The following is a 20,469-nucleotide window of genomic DNA, read 5'->3' on the forward strand; positions in this document are numbered from 1 at the left end:
AAAACGAATGAAATAGAAGATGCTGTGCCAGTGGCATTTCAGGTCAACACTTCTCTCCAGTTTTAGAGCTTCTGGGAATTACTTTAGAGGAAATTTGCTCTTATAAGACTTTTCAGTCTTAGTGAAAAAAACAGAGAGTTGGGTGATAAAATGATGAAAATTAAAAGGGTCAACTGGGACTCAAGACATCTGCTGGTTATTAGTTAAGTGGCTTTAGAGATATTAATAATGGTCAGCTGCCAATATTTACTGACTACATCCTATGTGCCAGGCACTTGTTATGATTTGTATATTCACACGCGTGCACATGCACGTGCATACACACACACACACACACACACACACACACACACTCATTACCATTATTCCTGTCATATATTCATTAAATTCTCGCCACAAACCCTGTGAGGAAGGTATCAGGTGTTTTTCCTATTTACTTTTCCAGCCTCTGTTTCTCCAGTTGTGAGGAAGGCCAGAGCACCTTGGCCCACCTCATAGGGTTATCAAGAATATGTAAAAGACAAGATATGTGATGTTCTAGAAAAAAATAAGAGCTGTTTCCTGCTGCAAGATGTCAGCCAGTCTTGTCAGTCAGTCTCTGTGGATCTCCAGCCACAGAGAGGGCCCCAGTGGCTGACTCTGGGTCTGGGAAGGACACCCCAATCCCCAGATGTGGCACGTGCCTCTAGTGAACCCGCCATCCATAGCATGTTGTCTTGAGAGCACAAATCAAGAATAATGGGCATGTCTTACTTTTCAACACCTTCCTGTATGTCCTTTGCCTCAAATTCCTACTGTTCAAGATCAGAAGGAAAAACATTTTGTTCAGAAATTAGTCTGAGTCCACTTCAGCTATAGATTTGTCCCTGATGCTAAATGCTAAATGACCCAAGTCCTCCAACAGAGCCACCAGAGAAAGGAAATTCACTCTCAGAGGGGGGACAGAGTTAAGGCAAACAGACTTCCAGCATGATTTATCACTTTCCAGGTCACCTATGGCTGGCCAGCAGAAGCAGCCAAACCAGCAAAGTCATTCTGCAAAATCTGCAAAGTGCTTACTCACAAATATGAAGGCCATTAATTTACCCTGGGCACTGGATGGTCAAGATGGAAACCTTAACTTGACTGAGGATGGAAATGCAGTAATGAGAATAGGGGATGCACCCCAGAAAGTGTCAGGGTGGTCTTCAGTTGAAAAAGGCAAAGGGAAGGGATCATGAAAGTCTTTCCTTTCACTGCTCTGATGTGGAAACCTCTTGGGTCACACTCATGCTGTCATTACCTTGTATGAGGGGCTGGGAAGGAGGGCAGACCCATGAGGGGATCCACTTGGGCTGTGTATGAATATCAGGTCTGAAGGTGCAAGACCATCTACCATTGGTTAGCATTATCCAGCTAAAGGAGTTACTTGGGCCTTCCTGCAGATCTAGGTAAGAAACAAAGCCTTGAGTTATCTAGTGCACATCTCAATATATTCTACTAAATCCATCACCCTGAGCTTCCCTTGCAGTAGCTCCTGGGCTGGGGTGGGAGGAAAGGGTAGGCTTTGGCATGAGTCAGGACTAGGACTGAGAATGGCCTTTGCCATTATGAACTCAGGGGAAGCCACCTCACTGCACTTCGATTTTCTCATTTGTGCAATGCCAACAGTCATGTCTACCTCACAGAATTCTTAGTAACATTAAATAAGATAAACCCTTTCCACAATAAGATAACTCAGTGATAAATAAGATTTCCCAGACTGAAAGATGCCCTGGGCCAGTAAAATTAAAATGTGAAACAAAACCGACCAATCCAACAAAGAAGAAAACCATTAGATGACTCAATCTAGTGCTGCCAAATGCAAAACACTAAAAATGTCCTTCTGGCCTCAGCATCATAGAAGAAAGGCCATTTTAGCACAGAAAAAGTAGGAAAGTGTAATCTCAGGACAAAAGGCCTCCTTTCTCCTTAGTTTTATAGAAAACTCCCCACCAGCCTCCTGCTTGCCTCAGATCAGAGAACCCTGCTGCAGACCAGCATTCTCATGCAGTTGCTGGGAAACCACTAAGATGATGTACTCTGCACATGGAGGGAGCCTGGCGGATATTAGTGCCCTGCCTTATTTGTCACACTCCGCCTTGCTTTTAAGGTACTTACTGCACATCATCCACCCTGTGGTGGGCTTTGTATGGGCAGGACCCAGATGCTCTACAGAGTAGGTGCTCAGTGAGGGTGGGGCAAAAAGAAGGAAGAGCATTCTAGACAGAGCAGAAGGCCAGTCCCAGAGATGAGCAGAGATCAAAACTGAATGGAGGGAGGCCAATACACCCATACACACCAATCCATTCCTGCCACCCTCTACCCCACAGCACACAGAAGATTCTGTCCTCACGTTACAGAACAGAAACAAAGCTCTGGGGACAAATTGCAACAATGGTGTTCATGTCAAAAGAATATGAGTCTTCATTTTCAAAGGGCAAAGCGGAAGAGGGACTGGGAGGGAGCTAAGTCATAGCCATGACTTTGTTCACCATCCAAGATTGACCAAAAAGAGGATACACTCCTGCTTCTTAAATGAGGTTCCTTTAAGATCAATAGGAGGTACAACATCCAATCCACACAGTGAGGCACTGTTACTGTGGAACATTGTGCCATCATCCTCTTAACAGTTGACACTTGCTAAGCCCTCACTTGCACCAGTATAAACTAAAAGAGGGAGGGAGGGACGGATGGAGAAATGAATGGATGGATGGATGGGTGGTTGGATAGATGGAAGGAAGGAAGGAAAGAAGGAAGTTGAAATGGATGGATGTATAAATGGATGATGATGATGGGTTGATAGATGGCTAGAGACAGATAAACAGACATGAAAATGTATCATCATCTCTTAATCTCAAACTTACTACTCCTTCAATTTTACAGGAAACGAAGTCTTCTGAAGTTTGTCACTCGCTCTAGTCACTCACTCAATCTGTTAGGTGACTTTACATTCCCTCCCTTTTGATGATTACACTGTGTGAGGCAGATGTGTACAACTTTTCTTAGAACCACTCCAGAGATAGAGATGTGGCCTTGGTGGGGCCCAGGTTTCCCCTGCATATAGTAACAGCACTGTACAGAGAGAAAGAGAAAGGCAGCAAAATCGACTTCTGGAAGAAAGTCTTTCACTTCATTATGGGAAAGGTCATGGTCTGATAATTCTCACCTGGATATGAATTAAAATATGTCCAAACCCATTTTAGAAAAGCTTTTGTATCAAGTTTTTAAAATTCAATCCATAATCACGTATTAAGTAACTCTTTATTCACTGGTGAATCCCAAATACCTAGTACAGCATCTGACATACAGTAGGTCCTCTGGATACTTATGGAATTTTCTGGATCTTTATGGAATTTTCTACTTCCTGAAGGCTGACTTAGGGTATTTGATTCTTCCTAAGTAGATGCTTTCAAGTCAAAATGGGAATATTTTTTTTAAAACAAGAATGGAAGCAGCACAAACCTTGGGGGTAAGTTCTGGTCAAGCTATTTGCAGTAAACTAAATTTGCAGAAGGCTCCTTAGCTTCTTGGAGCCTTAAGGTCTCATCTATCAAATGGGAATAGAGATATCTCTTATTACAGGACTGTTCATGAATAATCACACAATAGACCATGCCTTGAAGGAAAGCATTCCAGGCTCTGATACCATAAGGTGGGATCCGAGGGCCCCAACCATTAAGCCACTCTCTCCTCTCTCTCCTTGTGGGTTTCCATGCCCCATATTCCTGAGCAGCTGTGGGAGGACCAAACCAGCAGCTTCATGTGGCCAGGAGAGGGCCTGGGCCCCTTCACTGCTTCCAGTTGTATGGTTCTCTAGTTCCAACGTCAAGATAGCACTATAGGGCCCTGAGGCTTCACCCTGACAGCCTGTGTGATTAGCATCCAGCTCACAGTTATTTTTTCCGGTCCTCCACACCTGTCTACCTGGGGCCTGATACAGTCAAACAGCAAGAGGGGAAGTGCTCAGGTTTATCCATGAAAATGAACTGCTGCTTTTCAGAGAAACCCACTAAATATAGGTCCCCTTCCATGATGCATGGGCCAGCACCAAAGGCCAGCACCGGAAGTCACCAGCAGATTCCCACAGTTTCCAAGTGACTGCACTTAGGAGATACTCAGCAAACATCTGATAATCAATTAATATTATATTTCCATTCCTCTATCCCAAACCTGGACTCAGAATGATGGGAGATTTTTCCATCCTTCTATGCCTCAAGTACATGAGCCCAGAAATGTTAAATTCCCCAGGGTCACACAGCAGCTCACACCCAAACCTTGATACCCCAAGATCACAGTCTTCCTATGAAGACTGGGAGGGTAATAGTTTTCCATATATATATATATATATATATATATATATATATATATATATATGGGGTCTGCCATCAATGATGGGGTTACAGGTGTTGGGAACTTTTCCATGCAGTGTCTCCCTTATTCTCCAACAGCACTACTTCCTCATCTTCATGTCACAGTTGAGAAAATGGAATTCCAGAGAAGTCAAGTGAGAAAAAGTGGAGGAGGCAAGACTTGAGCTCTGGCATTCTGACCTGAGTGTATTATATTGGTTGGTCCCACAAAGGTTTTGATGAATCCTATTAAAGTCAGAAAGAAAGAGAGTAAGAATCAGTTTTCACAGTTTTTTTTTTTTTATTAATTCAAAATCTGCAGATTTTTACAAGACATACAAACTTGAGGAGCTTGGAGTTGGCAAGCTAACAAAAACCAAGCCAGCGTGATTTTGATTTGTGCTCCAAGAGCGGACAGAGTTAACAGACAGATGCAGGCATTAGGATCTGCTTTGGCGGAGGGAGCCTAAAATAGCTGCTGTCCTATTCCTTGCCTCTCTCTCCAACAGTCATTCATTAATTTCTGCTTTGTGGGCGCCAAGGCTCACTGGCTACAGACAAGTCATCTGGCCTTGCAGCCTTTTTCTGCAGCAGGGTAATAAATGTTTGCAAGGACCTAGCAGGAAATGGATGAGGAGACATGTCGAGGTCATGATCATAGCTTCTGGTTGCCCACAGTCCAGGGGGAATCCCAGAATCTGGAATGACTCCCTCCATGACCCCAAGAGCATCTTCATGCTACATCATCTTAGCCAGCATTTGGAAGGATGGTTTGTGGTCCTCTGATGGGGATAGCAAGGCTTCACAGAGACTTACTTATGTGCTGTGGACCCTAAGGATGCAGGTTTCTAGGGAACACTAAATGAACTGTGTGCCTGCTTCTTTACTCTGAGGATGGTGATGGGTCAAAGCCACATGGCCAGGACCAATCACAGGCTCACAGCAGGCCCTCAAGACATATTTAGTAAATGAACAAATGAGTGAGTGAATGAGTGAATTGCTTTGAGTCTTGGTTTCCTTGCTGGTTAAGCCATCCTACCACAGAAACTCTCCTGTGGGTTAAAGATGAACTCGTATTTTCTCTTACTTTAAAAGCTAAGTGTTGTACAAGTGGTTCCCTGTGATTGGAAATTCAGCACTTGCCTTAAAAAAAATCTCAGCTCATATCAACTCAGCCAATAGTCCCCAAGGGTCTGTTCTGTGTTCTGTTCTAAGCCACACTCAGGGGTTGCCGAGATGAAGACACACAGAGGGCTGCAGGAGCTCTGCATCTGAGAGGGAGATGCCTTCCCCATGGATCCCAGGACACATGGTAGATTCCCTAAGGGACCAAGTGGGGAGCAGAGAGACAAGAAAACACATACTAGCCCCCTGTGGCACTCCGCAGGTTCCAGGGAATTTCTCTCTGTCCCACAACAGATTCGTCTGCTCCCAGCCATCTATCACTGGGTGCCCAAACATTGACATGCAGGGCTGGGGCCTGAGATCAGACAGAAATTGTTATGAACATCTATTTTTCTCCAAACAGGACTGATAGGAGGATTAAATGAGACAAGGCAGACAGGTGTTCCTGACATGCTGCCTCATGAACCACAAAACAGTGAAATCACTACACAACCAATACCAGTGTGAACAGGTAAGACCGAAGCCTTGATGATTGTGGCTTCTCGGGGTTGGACCCTGAGAACCCCACATGAGCACTGGTGATGACAAAGTTGAAAGAAAAATATGTGGTATCCTCAAGGTCAAGGATATTCAGTCAACATTCAGTCAACAGCTCTCTTGGGGAGTAAAGCCATCACTGGGCTTTTGAGTAATCTGTGCTGCCACTGGGCAACCAACAAATGGGTACAATTCACTCTTTCCTTCCAGATATCTAAGTGCCTCCCAAGGGCCAGGTCTGCTCTAGGGTGGGGGGCACTGCAAGGGACAAAATAGCCACAACTCCCTGCCCTCGGGGACCCAATATTCTAGGGAGCTGGGCTGGCTTAAAAGTCAGCAAAGTGTACAGTGAAGCTTGGTCCTTCATTTATTTGATCGTGGTTCTTCCTTCTCTTTTTATATAAACACCTGAATCTACTTCTTGCTCTTTTCCCCAGGTGATATGCTCTGGGGACAGAACCTTATTAGTACACAGAGATATGGGTCTACCTCATCTGTTTCTGTTGCAATGGAATTCCTTGGTGTAGCTACTCTGTGGTTTATTTAACCAGCCCCCTGTTTTGGGACAATCGCTAGAACGTGAACCCCATATGAGCAAGGACTTGGACTCTTTTGTTCATGGTTCTGTCCCTAGAGCCTGGCATAGTGCTTGGCACACAGTAGGCACTCAATGAACGATTATTAGGTAAAAGAATACTTTGGGTTGTTACCAGGTTGTTTCCAATGCTTTGGTATCAAATAGTGTCAGTGACCATCTGCATAAGATTCCTGGGGCAGGAGACAATGTCTCTATGACAGTCACGAGCAATAGTGTTCATTTGCAAGGCCAGGGAGTCTAGGTATTTATTTTTAACTTTTTGTTTAGAAATGATTATAGATTCACAGGAGGTTGCAAGGAAATGTGCAAGGAAGTCCCAGGGTCCCTTCCCCCAGCCTCCCCCAAAGTCAGCATCCTGCATAAATCAAGTACAATATCAAAACCAAGAAATGGGCATTGGTACCCTCCACAGAGCTTATTCAGATCACACCGGTTACACACACCCTTGTCCACACACCCTCGTGTAGCTCTATGCCATTTTATGACATGTATCCCTATGTAAAAACCACCAGCACCAAGATACTCACTGTCCCATCACAAGACCCCCTTTTACCCCTCTTTACGGCTACGAGCCCCTCTCCTTACACCCAACCCCTGACAACGACTAACCCCTGCTCCATCTCTATGTCATTTCACTAATGGTCTCGTGCACTATGTATGCTTGGGGGACTGGCCTTTTCCACTCCTTCAGGCTCATTCATCTGGCTGAGTGTATTGACAGTTCATTCCTTTACACTGCTGAGTCGTAATCCATGAGCTGGTCATACCACTGTGTATGTAACTCTCACATGCATTTTTAATTCTTTTTTTTTTTTTTAATTTTATTTATTTATTTGACAGACAGAGACCACAAGTAGGCAGAGAGGCAGGCAGAGAGGAGGAAGCAGGCTCCCTGTGGAGCAGAGAGCTTGATGCGGGGCTCGATCCCAGGACCCTGGGATCATGACCTGAGCCGAAGGCAGAGGCTTTAACCCACTGAGCCACCCAGGTGCCCCTGCATTTTTAATTCTAACAGATACTGCAGAATTATGCCCTTGATGGTCCAGGGCATGGAAACTGCTCAGCAATGACTATGGCATCTATTTCCCCCTTTTCCTTGCTAATACTTCAGAACGTCAAACGGTTTCCTGCATCTCATGAGTGAAAACTGACCTCTCTTTGTTTGGGGGGCATCCATTTTTCTGATTCCACAGATAGGACTCTTGTGGAAAATTCTTTGCACAGTAAGGGGTTCCTGGGGGCCAGGTAGACTTTGGGAGGGAGGGTTACTCACTGTGACAGCCCTAGAGGCCAACACTGGTGCTGATGGTGGTGTAAACTGAAGGCATTGTGGGCCCCAGTTAAAAGTCTAAGTGAAAACCCTTTCCAGGGTGCCTTTGCCATCAAGAAGTGCCAACATATTTCCTCACTCCTTGAATTTGGGGCAACCTTGTGACTTGCCTCAGCCAACAGAATGTGCTGGAAGTGACACTACACCAATCCCAGACTAAGATCTCAAGAATCCTGGTGTGCTTCTGATCTCTGACATTGCCATGTGAACAAACCCAGGAGAGCTCCTAGAGGACAAGACACTGTGTGGAGGAGGGATGAGCTATCCCTAGGCCAGCCCAGAGTCTGCCGACCACCACACACGCAAAAGAGCCCACCAGGATCAACAAAGTCCCCTATATAACCAACAGCAGACCACAGATATGGGAGGAAACCCAGCCAGGACCTGAAGAACTATCCAGATGTCCTGTGGATTTTCCGGCAAGAGTATGAATTTACTGCTCTAAGGCACCAAGTTTTGGGCAGTTTGTTAGGTAGTAACAGCTAACTGATACAGAAGTGCAAGAAGAAAGTCTCCAGCCAGACAAAGCTGCCCGGGCTCGGTGACAACTGTGCAAGATGGATTTGAAGGAGTCTCTGGCAAATGAAGTCTCAGATATCTCTGTTCCAATATACAGAAGTCCCAGACAAGTTCCCCCGCTCAACCCGCGGCCCTCAGCCACCCACTCCGAGTAAGCAACTTTAACAACTTCTGTCAAAGACAGCTCCCATCTTAATGTGGCAGTGGGTGAGAAACCCAAAGTGGCAAAGATGCCCCCTCCCCAGCCTCACCCTCAGAGACAGGGGGTTTGCAGTTAAAAATATCCCCTCCTCTCAAACATGGAAACTGTCCAGGGTCAGCCTCCCACACACTTCCACTCGATTTCTGACTCTGGTTATAAAACCTTGTGCCTAAAAATAGATTTCAAGGGGATTTCATAGACATGTTCTCAGGCATAATTGCAGTGTTCCTGCAAACTTCGGAGCAATTCAATTTTAGTCTTTGAACACACACTTTTCAAAGCCCAGCCCCCAGGTATTAAGCATCAGGAAGAGCCGTGATTGATTCCTCTCCCTCTGATTCTCCCACAAGGAGGGCAGGTGTCAGCTGCAGCTCTTCCCAATGCACTCCTGCCTCATTTGGTTTTAGTCATTCATCCATGTGCCCACCTCCAAATTGCCCAGCCCAGGGTTTGCACACCTGCCTAGTCCTTGCTGTCTGCCTGGCCTCTGGCTCCTCCTTGCTCTTCCTTCTATCCTCTGACCTTCCCTTCCTTTGCTTCCCCAGCACAGAGTCAGTCCCAGACGCCCCCTCACTCCTTTCTGATCCCATTTGTCATCGCAGCCTCCCCCTTCTACTTCACACATGTGCAGAATTTAGAATGAGGGAGGATGCTAGAAATCAACTGGCTCAACCTTCTTAGTTTACAGATGAACCCTGGAGAGCCAGGATGATGGGAGGGCTGAAGTCAAGGTCAAACGTGGAGGCAGTGACCAAGCAGAAGTAGAACCCAGGGCCCCTACACTGAGGGAGTCACCTCTAGCTCTGGTTAGTTACCCACCAACTTCTAAACAACAGCAACAACAATACTGATAATGAAAAATACACGTATTAAATTCTTATTGTATGCCAGGCACTGGACATACATTTAACTATCAACATTTTATAGATGGAGAAACTGAGGTATAGAGAAGTGAGGTGTCCTGCCCAAGGTCATAGTTATTAACTGGCAGATCAAGGATCTGAAGTCAGGTTTAATGCCAAAGGCTACGGCTCCTCAAGCCTGCCCTGAATCCTGTTATATACACCTCTTCTATTGGGATGTTCACCTGCATTTTCACTGCACCACACATTTTCTAGGCCCTCCTGTCAGTTTTTAGGCTCCCGATCCTGTTCACTCCACTGCCTGCTGGTCCTCAGTGGGCCTCCTTTGGCCATCAGGGCTCCTTTGCAGAAGGGAGCTAGTTTTTCACAATGGGTTTGCTTTCTTAGACCAACTCCACTACCTCCTGGCTCTACCGTTGGGCAAGCAACCTCACGCAACCTCTGAGCCTTAGCTTCCCTGCCTACAAAATGCAGGAGAGAACGGACCACCTCATGGAGGCACGGGAAAGCTAAGACAAAAAATCCAAGTAGGATGACCTGCACATAGTAGGTCCTCAAGAATGAGTCCCCTTCAGGCCTAGTCAATGCTTTCCCTGCGTCAAATCCATCATACTCCCATCCATTCTCTGAGTACACAAGTGTTTTTCTCCACTACCCACTTCTACCTTTCATAGTATCTGGTTCCTAACGGTCCTCATCCTACTTCTCTGGGCACCTATGGAGGCATTTATCTCCCATGGCATATTCAGTCTGTGCCAGAGTCCAGGCCCTAATTCCACATCATTTTTTAGGTTCAAGTGTCCTCTCCACAACTGCACTACAATATCTTTGAGGGCAAAGCTGTTGTCCAAAATACCAAACCCAGAGCACTGGCATTCATTCATTCCACCAATATCTTCCTCAATATCTACCATGTTCCAAGCCCTGTGCAAGCTTGCAAAGGGCACCGGAAGGGATAACCCCAACCCCCTGTCCTCTCACAGCTTCCAGCCTAGTGGGGAGCCAGGATAGTGAGGGCACAGTTGGGCAGACTCTGAGGGCTGCCTCCCAAGGGGCCATTCCCTCCTCTGCCTGGCAGACTCTGACTATGCCCTCAATTGACAGCTTCAGAGCTAAGTCCTGGCCCTTTTAAGCTTTTGGTCCCATGCTCTTGGCTATGACTGGTTTAGGCTTGGCTATGTGACCCAATTCTAGCCAGAGACATAAGAGGAAGTCGGCAGGGGACTTCCTGGGAAAGAATTCCTACCTGATAAAGAAGTGCAGAGATGCCTCCTGTCTTTCGTCTCCCAGGCTCTGTGACACCAGCAGGGAATGCTCCCACTAAGGGAGTTCCTCCTGGCTGAGGACTGCGGTAGGGGAAAAAGACAGACCGTGGGCTACTGTGGTATGGATGAGCCCTGGAATTACCCACCTGCAGAGCTTTAGATTAGGTGAGATAAGAAAGGGTCTTACTGTTTGCAAGTGCAGTCATGAATCCAAGTCATTGAAACCAAAAGCCAACTCCCTGGTTCAGCAGTTAACACACAATAGTTCATGCTCTGGGGTGGGGTGGGTGGGGCACCCTGAGGAAAAGTTTCACAAAGAAGTCATATTTGACCAGTATTCCTTTTCAAGAGGGAGAAAGAGTTGGCATCTGCAAATTCTGAAAGGATGTGTGCAAAGGAAAGGTCTGGAGCCCACACACTATAAATGAAGACAAAGCTCCTTTTGCCACATCCTCTCCAGGCCTCACTTTGCTCCTCTGTAAAATGGGGCAGAGACCTTCCTCACAAGGTGTTGGGGAGGCTTGAGTGGGACTGTGCTCATAAAAGTGCTTGTAATTGCCTGGCCCTACCGAACTCAAGGCTGTCATCTGCATTCAGTATTTGCCTGAGGGATGGCCGTATCTAAAGCCGGCCTCCCTCCAAATTTCCAGCAGTGCTGTAATCCCCCTTTCATCTCTCCCTTCAACCTTTTGTAGGCTGCCCTTAAGTTAGAAATGATTTCTCCATCTGAATGTACCACAGTTCTCTTCTCTTCTTTCATTCTGGACAGTTTCACCTAATTCAGTGACTCCATTCAGGAATTCATCCTTAGGAGATGCCTGGTTGCATGCCCAGGGGTCCACACACCAGAACGTTTATCATGGTGTTGCCTATAATAGCAAAATTCTGGACACAACCCGAGTGCCAATCAGGAAGGGATCTAGTAAGTAAATTATGACAGGGCCACTTATAAAAGATGAAGCAGAGATAAATTTATTGATATTTAAGATGTCCATATTCTATTATTGAGTGAGATAGGTATCAAAAAAAAAAAAACAAACACCCCGCTGTTTACATATCATTCATAGCAAAGACATTTGGCAAAATATTAGCAGAGATTAGCTCTTTTTAATGGAATTTTACTTATGTTTTACTTCCTTTTTTCTTTAAGATTTTATTGATTTATTTGAAAGAGAGAGAGAGAGTGTAAGTGAGCATAAGTAGGGGGAGAGGCAGAGGGAGAGGGAGAATCCCCCAATGTGGGGTCAATCTCGGGACCCTAGGATCATGACCTGAGCTGAAAGTAGACATTTAACAGAATGAGCCACCAGGCACCCCTATGTTTTACTTTCTTTATGCTTTTCAATATCACTCGCATTTTCTATAATCATTATGTAACATGTCTATAATCCATCAGTAAAACTTTTTATTTTGAAAGCAAAAAAGAAAAAAAAAATAGAATTGAAGCTAAGATCTACCTTCTTTGGGCAATCTCACCTAAAGTCATGTGTGACAGGATTGGAGTATTTATGCTAGTTCTGCTAATTGGGAACCCGCTCCATGACACCTCTGCTTGGACATTGGCTTGTGTGGTGAGTTCACTATTATGCCAGGCCAGGCTCATATAACTAGAGACTTCTCTCTCTTTGAAAAAGAATCTCACTCTTAGTCCTAATGCTGCCTCTGTGCCTCACAGAACAAGCCTGATGCTTCCCTCTTCCCCCATGCACTTGTCACACTCCACCCCAGCCATTTATCAAGTGACATGATTTCCTGGGGGATGCCCCATTTCTAGGCAGAGCATGAATAAAGACCTAGAGATAGGCAAGCATCTGTGCAAGCATGCCGTGAACTTGTCCAGATGAGCATGGGGGCCCATGTGGGGTCAGATAAGGCCAGGGTGAAATTGGAAAGGTCCATATATGCCATGTTAAGGAGACTAGCCTTCACCTCCGAGGGCATGGTTCTCACAAGTTTTGTATTCATAACACCTTCATATACTAAAAATTTGGCATCACACTTGAAGGAATTAAAGGACTCAAAAATACCTCCAAATAAATAGTGATTATTTCAACTTGTTCCCTACCTGTATCAGTCAGGATGCGCAAGGTTATGTTGCAGTAACAAATAAGCCCAAAATGCCAGTGCTAAAAGCATGGTCTTCTCACTGATGCTATATGCACATTATGGGTTGGTTTGGGACTCTATATCATTCTCATTCAGAAATCGGATTAAGGGAGGCCACATCTCCATGCTGTTTCAATTGCCAAGGAAGAAACACGGGAAAGTGGCCAACAGTGTGCTGGTTATTAGAGCTTCCACCCAGAAATGTCACTTTTTCTCAAAATTCATTGGCCAAAGAATTCCAAAATTCTATGACACACAGCCATAACTGATATCAAAATAGGCAAGGAAATTTACTATGTGCCTAGAGAATACAGAGCTGGAAATATTTATCACTAATGACTAATGAAATTGCTATATTAAAAAGACGAGGGAGCAGAGAAAGAGGGGGAGGATGAAGAAGGCAAGGGAGGGGGTATTTTATGATCCAGGCTTTTTGCTAAACACTCTACAAATCTCAACTCTTAAACCCATCCGATGCACTACTTTTATTTTCTCTCTTTCACTGCTAAGGGAACTGAGGCACAGAGAAGTTGAGTGACTTGCCCAAAGTCACACAGGTGGAAAGAGGCTCATCCAGAATTTGTTCCTAGGTACTCTTAACCACCATTACATTACTGAACAAATAGTCAACTGTGAATCAGTGCCAATAAAAACATTCAGTTATTTCAGAATTCAGCTGGTTGCCCTTTGTACGGATTTGCTGAGAACTTTCCAGGCCTCATGTTCTTATCTACTCCTAATGGCAACGTTTGGGAGATTCATTCAATGTGGTGTCTATCCAATGTCAGTTTATTGCACACTGTGCCTCTTATATCCCACCTACATGTTGGACCCTCTCTACACCCCAGCATCTCATGACCCACCTCCCCAACCCTGCACTATGTTATGACTACTGAACATTCACCTCAACAATTCATTTCTTCAAACAGCATCAGAAGCATATGTTTCAAGTTTCTTACATAATGACAGCCCACCTGTGAGTTTTAGTCGACTGTAATCACTGCTGGGCAAGATGCCCTCATCTTAGGCTTTTGTTGTTGCTGTCAGGGGGTGGTGACTATTTGGGTTGTATAAGAAATCCATTCATCCAACACACATTTATTAACCATCCACTATGTGGTCAGAAAGTACAGTGACATTTGGGCAACAGACGCTGGGGTAGAGGCCTTTGAGCACTGCCTCCCTCCCCCTCACACCCTCCCCTACCAGGGCATAACACATCACTGCTCTCCAACATCCTGGCCCCATGAAACCAGGAAATATCCATTAAGAACATCTCCACACCAACAGGCTTCCTGCTACCCAGCAGATGTCATCCAGTGAGGGCAGCTGGGAACTAGAAACACGGGGGCTGGGTTTGTGATGTGGCTTCATCAATGAGTAACCACCTTATGGTGAAAGGAAGCTGATATTTATCAAGCCATATTATAGGTTTGCTGTGAAGATGGAAAGAGAGATAGGTGAAAAGTGCTCTCTAAATGATATGATGATGACGATAGCAGTGATCACTGCCAACAAGAAAGTACCTACTGTGTGCTAGGCACTGTTCCAGGAACTTGACTGGTCTTAATTCTTGTCATTCATCACAAATTCCCAATAGTAGGTGTTCTTAGTATCCTGTTCTGTATATGAGGAAACAGAGGTTGTTGAAGCCACTCATCCAGGATCACACAGATGTGATCAAGAAGTGACAGCACCAGGACTCTAAGCTCAGCAGGTTGGCTCAAATGTTAGATGCTCTTGTGTACACTTGGACTATTTTCTCTCTAAATGTGGACTGGACAGCTGTTGCTTTCCTCTTTTTGATTCCTCAGTACTAGTCTGAACTTTAGGGGGAAAGGGGAGTGCATTCTCACCCGAAATCCTAAATATTAACTCTATCCTTGCTTCATTGTCATTGTGCATTGAATTGTGTCCTCCCAAGAGACATGGTGGAGTCCTAACCCCTGGTACCTGTGAATGAGACCTTATTTAGAAATAGGGTCTTTGTAGATGTAATCAACTTTAGATGGGGTCATACTCAATGAGGATGGGGCCTATTCCTAGTCAAATATCCTTATGAGGGGAGAAAGATTTGGAAATAGAGACAGACAGAGGAAAGACGGCCGTGTAAAGACAGAGGCAGAAATTGGAGTGATACAGTTACAAGCTGAAGAACAGCAATGATTGTCTGATTCCATCAGAAGCTGGGAAGAGGCAAGGAAGGATTCTTCTCCACAGGTTTTACTGGCCCTGATGATACCTTGATTTTAGACTACCAGCCTCCAGACCTGAGAGACTATAAATCTGTTTGTTTTAAGCATACTAGTTTGTGGTATTTTGTTTTGGCAATTCTAGGAAACTGATACAATCATGTGTTGAGCATCTCCCGTGTTCCAGACCTACTGGGAATAGGACATTAAAAGAGACAGGAACTCAGACTTCAACACGTTCACAGTCTGGTGGGTCTGGCTTATATAGAACTCTGCGCTAGAGGAAAAAAAAAAAAGCAAAAAAAAAACCCCAAAACAATAACTAAGTAGTGGTATGAATAGCAGGAGACATGAATTCTAGGTCGAGTTCAGCTGCTTTAAAATGCTGTGTGGCCTTGAAAAAGTTGCTTTCCTTCTCTGGACTTACCTTTTCACTTTTTCTATAAACCAAGGAGTTGGCCCAGCTACTTCTCAAGGGGTATCCTTGCTTTAAAGTTCTATGACCTGCTGGGGTGAGGACAACCAGGAAGGGGCAGGGAAAGCATGGGCAGCCTCCTATACTCCTCGCACCACCCTCTTTATGGAGCTCCAGCACTCCGGGGCCCCAGAGCCAACCCTAAATCTGTTTACCCTGGCTTGCCTGTTCCTTCCTATGGAAATCACAGTAAAGTCTCCTGTCCATTTTTTCTTCCTGACTCCCTCTGCCTGCTCACAGAACCTGGTGCTTCCTTTGTGGTGTGGTGAGGCCCTTCCTCTTGGGAGCTGTAACAAGCTCTCTTTTCAGTGGCCATTGCTTCCAATCTATTGGCCTCACCATACCTACATCCTAATAAACCTATATTTAAAAATAAGGACAATATCATCTATCTCATAGGAGTGTCATGAAATTTAAAAATTAAATATGGGAAAACGGTCTCCCTCACACAGCATCAGGCAAATGGCAGGAGGCTTTCAAAATGTTATTTTCTTTTCCCTCTCCCTATCCATATTCTTTCCCCTATGCCTTCCTACTCCCATATCTCTCTCCCTCTCAGGATTGGCTACATAGTTTGTGGGACTCAAGGCAAAATAAAAATGTGGGGTCTTCTGTTCCAAAAGTATTAAGAATTTTAATATGGTGACCACAGAGCATTAAATCCAGTGTGGGGGCCCTTTTCAACACAGGACTCTGTGACTGCCTAAGTCAAGTGCCCATGAAGCTGGCCCCGTGTCTTCCGCCTTTCCAACCTTCCATCAAGTTCCCTTTTGCTTCTCAAATCTCTCTAGCCTGATTTTCCAATCCCAAAGCCCCAATATTGACTCCCCACTTTTTTTGTTCTCTACTAACAGATCAAATTTTTAGATACCATAAAGTTTTAATAATTCCACTTCATTGTGAAGGGAAGAAAGGAGGCCATTATAAATTAACGAAAGTCTGAGAAATAAGACATTACTAAAGAAAAGCTGTTTTATTGCCCTCCGATTTATATAGTGACAGAGGTGACATGGAGAGGAAGGAAGAGTGGAAGAAGTTGAAGCTTTTTGGATTTGATGTGACAAATAGAAAAGATTTCACTTATAACCTGTGATAAGCATATTCCCATTTTGCAAGTGATGCTACTAAAAACTGTCTCTTTTAAGTAGGTTGATATTTTTCTTGCTGACAATTATTTTGCTTGCAGAGAACTTTTTGATGCTACAGATGCTGGTAAATTTCTTCTGCAGTGATCCTATATAACAAAATGATTTCCCTGACCTTGCAGGCAAGCTATAGCATAGATCAGGTTATAGACAGTTCTTATCAAAGGGAAATCCAGTCCAGCAAATTCTCTCTGCTCCCTTCCTCTAGGATGGTCACATCTTCAGAGCAACTTTCAAAGAGGCAGAGCTCATCCCGGGCCACACAATACTCCTTGACTTAATCTTTACTGGCTGCTGCCATGTTTCAGACTTAATTACTGTCTTATCATAACTGGATCCAGACCTATTTTGGGGTGGTATCCCCCAACAGCCCACACACCCCACATCTCCAAGCATTACCAATCTGGGCCTGAACTGCCCTCCCCCCAACCTGCACAGTCTGCCAAAATCCTAACTCATGTTTCATGGTTCAGCTCAAAGGTCCTCTCCTCTGGGAAGCTGCCTCTGACATTTCCAGGCAGAATCTGTGTGTCCATCTGCCCCCGCGGCAAGTCTATTAGAGCCTTTGTGTTCCTGACTCACAGTCATCTATACACCTCTTTCAGGGGGGACAGGGGGTGCCTTTGGATCCTGCGTCTGGACCATCTCTGAGGAGGCCGGGCAGCCCAGCAGCCAAGCAACAGAGGAGGTCCCCGCTCCAATGCCAACCAGCAGCAGGCAGATGGGAACACCAGCTTCACAGCAGTGTGAGGTTTCAATCAGAGGATAACCCAAAAGTGCTTAGCACAGAGCCTACAAAAAGCAAGCTCAAAAAATATTAACAGTTCTCCCTGAACACTGGCATATAAATATGAGGTCACAGAATGGCTACACATCCCGGTTTGGCTGGAAAGTCCTGATTTATGCCTGTGGTCCTGGAGTTATTATTAATAATGCCCTCTCCCTTTCTCAAAAGTGTTTCAGGTTGGATGACAATTTATACGGCCACCTTTGACAGTTAGGACTAGGTCTACTTTAGTTACCAGTGTGTCTCTGCCACATAAGCAGTGCTTAGTATTTGTTAAGTACTTAATAAAAATGTATCAAATTAATCTGTCTCCCATGCCTAGCAAGTGCCTGGCACCTGGTAGGAGCTTTATAACTGCTGGACATGGCTGATTTCTCTGCATTTCTAAGCATCTTTTGACCCAGAGAAAACATGAAGCAAGGCTCAGTAAGTGAGTGCATGAATGAATGAATGAATGAATGAACGAACGAATGAACACACTCCCTCCCTTCTCCTCTATTGCCAGTAGGACATCTGGGGGAAGGAATTACATCTTACAGAGGTAGGAAGAAGACTGGGTCAGATGGAGGAGGTCAGGATGATGGTCTTCCCTCGAGACAGTGGCGAGGGGGTTTCTCTTCCTGGGGTTGCATCAGGTCCCTGTTTCCATTTCCCAGCTAGAAACTAGGGATTGATGTCCCCCATACACGCAGCAGGAAACCACAACCAGTGCGTCCAGTGGGCTCCTGAGGGTGCCGAGACACTTGCCTCCACCAAACATTGCAAATAAATTACAGGTGCTCAGGGTTCCACCAGGTGCTGCCTACCAGCAGCTGACATGGCCACAGGGGAGAAGTCACCTAAATCTAGGTGCCAGAAGTAGAAAGAAGAGAACGGGAATTACTTCTGCCTTTCTAGGCTCGGAAAGGAAATTTCACACGTTGGTAGCCAAAAATATTTGGATACAGACCATGCACCAGACATGATGATAAGAACTTCACGAACATTAACTCAGCCATCAGAACAGCCCTGTGAAGTAGTTACTCCCATTTTACACATGGGAAGTGAGTCAGGTAGGGGAAATGACTTGCCAAAGGTCACACAGCCAGTAAGACAGTGTCCAGAGCTCAAATCGCATGGAAGGCAGGGGTAGAAACTGAACAGGAGTCCTCTCCATCCCTCCCCTACCCAATATAAGAAAGCCCAGTTCTTGTTCCTCCTGGTCTGGCTGTGTGACCTTGGGCCTGGCTCAACCCCTCTGAGCCTCACTTCCCTTTTCCAAGGCTAATGTTCTAGAAGTTTAGGATATACTCCATTTCCAGAATATCTGCTCTTCCTGAGACCACAGGCTCCAGGGTGATCAGAGCCTGGGTGAGTCCAGGCATCCAAGAACATACTGATCCACCATGGAGGCTGGGGTGGGGGGGATACCTCCTCCACCCATTTTCGGAAGGAGCCCCTACAGCTGGGCTAAAAAATTAAGAGGCATATCTGAGAGCCCAACTTAGTGTGGGGCTTCAGAGCTCTTGTAACACCAGCTGGGGTACTGCCGGCCAGCAGCTTCTGTTTGGAGAAGGGCTGCGGGAAGGGTGAGGGAAGCCAGAAAAATGCGAGAAGAGAGCTGCAGAGAGCACCTGGTGGAGGGTCCTCCTGCACTTTGGCTCTTAGAAGCTAGGACAGAAACCGCCTTTGGCGGGGGTAGAAGCCCCCAGCCCAGGGTCAACGTCCATAGCTCTGGTCATTTTCCCAGCCTTCAGGAATCTGGGCCTGGAGAAAGGGGGGCCCCTATACCGGGGGACGCCAGGCGTTGAAGTCAGAGCCAGCTGAGAAGGAGGAAATGGGGGGAGGTTGCAGCGCTCTAGACGCCCCCAGCTTCAGGGCTGTACTGATCCCGGAAAGTTTGCGCGCGGCAGGCGCGCGGTGCGCCCCCTCCCAGCGCCCGCAGGCGCCGGGTCCGCAGGCGCCCACCCCGGCCCGCCCCGCCCGCCGCTCGGTGCCCGCTCAAGGTCACTGCTGACAAGGCGCCTGCCTCCGCGAAGCTAGGGGACCCAGAACGCGCTCCGGCTTAAGCTCAGACTCTGGCCCGCCGGGGGTTCCTGGGGTCGAGCGCGTTTGGAAAGGAAGCAGGCTGGAAGGGAGATAGAGACCGAAGGAGAGGGGAGGAGGCCCAGAGCCCGGGCCCGGCCGCCCCTGCCTCACCTGCGCCGGCTCCGCGAGCAAGATGCTGCCGCTGCCGCTGCCGCTGCCGCCGCCTCTGGTGCGCGCCCGGCCCGGCCCGGCCCCGCTGCGGCTGCGGCTTCTTTGCCGCGGCTGCCCCGCGCTTGCCTCACCCCGAGGCCCCGCCACCGCCCGCCTGCCTCCCTCCCTCCGCCGCCGCCTCTGCCACCGCTGCACTGCGCTCTGCCCGCCTCCCTCCCTTTCTCCCTCCCTCCCCTCCCCGCTCCCTCCTCCCCCGCGCGCTCCCCCTCGGCCCTCCCCAAACTCCGCACGGAAAGCGCCCCGCGGGACCCAGAGCGCGCCGTCCCGCCCGCGCCCTCCTGCACGCGCACGTGCGGGTCGGCCTCGGAAGGGGGAGGGGTCTGCAGCCTCTCCGTGGGTGCCGTCTCCAGGTACCTCTAGGGCAACAGCCCCTTATTCTGCCCCATCCCCACCGTTAGCTTGCCCCTTAGAGGGACCCCTCCCATCCTTCTCCCCCCAGGGGTCAGGATGTCCCAAGCCTCCCCTGCACAACTGAAACCTGTGGTTGGGGTCACACAATTTTGGGTGAATTGAGGTGTGGAGCTGGCATCTGAAGAGACCTAGCTTTAGGGGAGAGGGCTGGCTGGACCAATCCTAGGGAGTTTAGGTGGAGGGCACTCACACCTTGAGAAAGGACTTGGGTAGGGCAAGGGCACCTGTTGGGCCCAAGCCTCTGTCCTCTCAGGCGGAAGGCCTGGAGGAGACCAGGAAGAGGCCCTGCCTGAGGAGAAAGGCGAA

At 46.9% G+C, this 20,469-nt stretch overlaps 1 protein-coding gene across 10 annotated transcripts in view; it reads right to left on the reverse strand.

The window, feature by feature from the left end:
• The window catches only part of ATP2B2 (ATPase plasma membrane Ca2+ transporting 2), a 367,144-nt gene extending 347,324 nt beyond the window's left edge, over nt 1-19,820 (reverse strand). For 8 of the 10 annotated variants that reach the window (XM_059161728.1, XM_059161734.1, XM_059161732.1 and 5 more), the window contains exon 1: nt 19,693-19,820. The gene's annotated coding sequence lies outside the window, so the exon portion shown is untranslated. Of the gene's footprint in view, nt 1-10,790; nt 10,891-19,692 lie in introns of all 10 variants that reach the window. The other 2 variants (XM_059161730.1, XM_059161729.1) reach the window with 1 other exon arrangement.
• Nucleotides 19,821-20,469: the final 649 nt, after the last annotated feature.

Source organism: Mustela lutreola, chromosome 2, assembly GCF_030435805.1.
Source record: "Mustela lutreola isolate mMusLut2 chromosome 2, mMusLut2.pri, whole genome shotgun sequence".
Classification (NCBI taxonomy): domain Eukaryota; kingdom Metazoa; phylum Chordata; class Mammalia; order Carnivora; family Mustelidae; genus Mustela; species Mustela lutreola.